Raw genomic sequence first — 2,374 nt, forward strand, 5'->3', positions numbered from 1 at the left:
TGCTTCTGCTCTTCCGACAAGCTCGAACAACTTTGACAGGGATGAAGAATGACTTTCCTTTTCTTGGAAGCCTTTCTTGCAGCGTCACCAACAAATCTTGCTTCTGTTGAATGGCATGTTTATCTATTTTGATATTAGGGGAAGGAGTTTTAGCATTTCAGGGAAAGCAGCCTTAGCTAGAAAAGAACTTCGTCTGCTTGATTTTCTCTGCAATTAGCATCTAGGCATCAAACTTAATATTTGACATCATCGAAATACTAGCCTACCAAGCAACAATTCAAATTTAATATTTGACCACATGAGTAAGACTAATGATGTTTCCTTTGCTCCATCTCCACATGTATTATAGGCTAGACGCGTATGGCCTGTTCCATTGACAATGATGGTTACTTTCAATTTTTTTTCCATACATATTAATGCATGATCACTATATATCAATGCTATATTATATACAATTTAATATACCAAGGGTGCTTTGGACACGATATGATCGTCGAAGAGGAATCAAATCCTGTATATTAATATAGACCCTGTGTTACTGGTGCTACTCTCTGCTACTTTGAATCACCTCTTGTATTTGTAGCTTCCACCAACTCTTTCCAAGTGTAGTTTCACTCTGATAATGATGGTAGCCACCTTCAAACACTAATTTCAACTGATCTTTATTCCCTTCCGGACCTCTGTTTCAAAATGAGAATCAATCTTTGTGCCGTGTGCCCAAGTGGCATAAACACCAGTACCGCTCTTTTGTTTCATTATCATGTAATGTCAATAGTGATACTGGTACTCTTGATGCAACTTTGGGCGCACGACATTAAGGTTGATGCTCAATTTGAAACAGAGGCCCAGAAGGGAATAAAGATCAGGAGCAATTACTGTTTGAAGGTGGTAAACATTATTACCAGACTGAAACTACACTTGGCAAGAGTTGGTGGTGGTTTTAAGTCTTGCCTCCTCTGTACCTGAAATGGTGTCTAGAGAATTTCACAAATGCTTTGAAAATATATAGTCCTTACAGAAGTACTGTGAAAACCAAAAACAATATGATATAGGACAGAGTTATCATGCTGGAGGTCAATCCAGTCACCAGCAAACAAGAAAAGGTGCTCAGGCTGAAGATGGTGGAAGCCATTACAGTGTTGCTTGACCACATCAAATTTTGTGGATATGGATTCTCAAACTAAATTCATTTTGAAGGTATGGTAGAAGCTAACAATTTTTTTAAGTTCACTTAATATTACATGGTTGATGGGTAGGAAACTAGATATTTGGGATTATAGTGGTTATTTTAGCTTTGCTGCCTATTACTATTTCGCCATTTTAATGTTATGTTGTTTTTACTTGTTTAATGTAGTGCCCAATGAGGCAAAAATTGTGCAAAAGAATCTTCACTTGGATGAAAAGGCTTTTAAGCAGTTTAGGGAAAAGCTCAAAGCTCAAGAAGAACAATATAGGAAAATTCAAAAGACCACCAACCACCAGCATAATGAGAAGGTGCAAGAGGTGGAAGAAAAGAACTATGAATTGGAGATCCTAGGGGATCAGCCCGAGTTCAAAGAAAAGGAGTTACTTTCCAAGGATGATGAGATGGATAGGCTTAGGGAACGAGCAATAGGTGCCGAGGTAAAATGGTACAGGACATGCATGAAATTATCACGAAGGCAAAACAAGTTGGTTTCAACCACAAGTTGCTCCTTCCTTCCGCTTACAATCCTACCAAAAATACTCAATGATTTTTTATTACTTCTAGCAAGTTCTTAGTGCCATTTGTATTTCGATGCAATATATTATGTGGGAGAATTGCAGATATCTAGTGACCATGACATCCATATTTTTAGATTACTATAGTTTTTAGTTCTGCATGCATGTAGTCATTTAGTTTTCTCTAATTATTTTTTATTTTGGTTCCATTGGGCATACACCATGAACTTTATTAATTTATTAATATAAGAATTTATATGTATTCGTAAGCTTCTGGAGACGATAAGACAAAAAAATCTATCACCTCAACAAGGTGCAGATACAAGAGGTGATTTAGAGTTATGGAGAGTACCAGTAGTAACATATGTAGGTCTATATTTATATATTGGAATTGACTATCATATCTTGGTAACCAAAGCACCCTTGGTATAAATGGAGTGACAGGAGTTAATATATATATATATATATATATATATACATACATACATACACACACTTATATATACACACATACATATTTTAAAATATTATACGGAGACAACTATTTTGTTGGACATCTGAAACAACATAGTTTGTGTGCAAACAGAATAACATGTCACCTATAAAATAACATATTTTATAATATTCTACTTGTAAAACATATATAGTTTTCAATATCACCTATAAATGCATA

The sequence above is a fragment of the Daucus carota genome, chromosome 5 (assembly GCF_001625215.2).
Source record: "Daucus carota subsp. sativus chromosome 5, DH1 v3.0, whole genome shotgun sequence".
Classification (NCBI taxonomy): Eukaryota; Viridiplantae; Streptophyta; class Magnoliopsida; order Apiales; family Apiaceae; genus Daucus; species Daucus carota.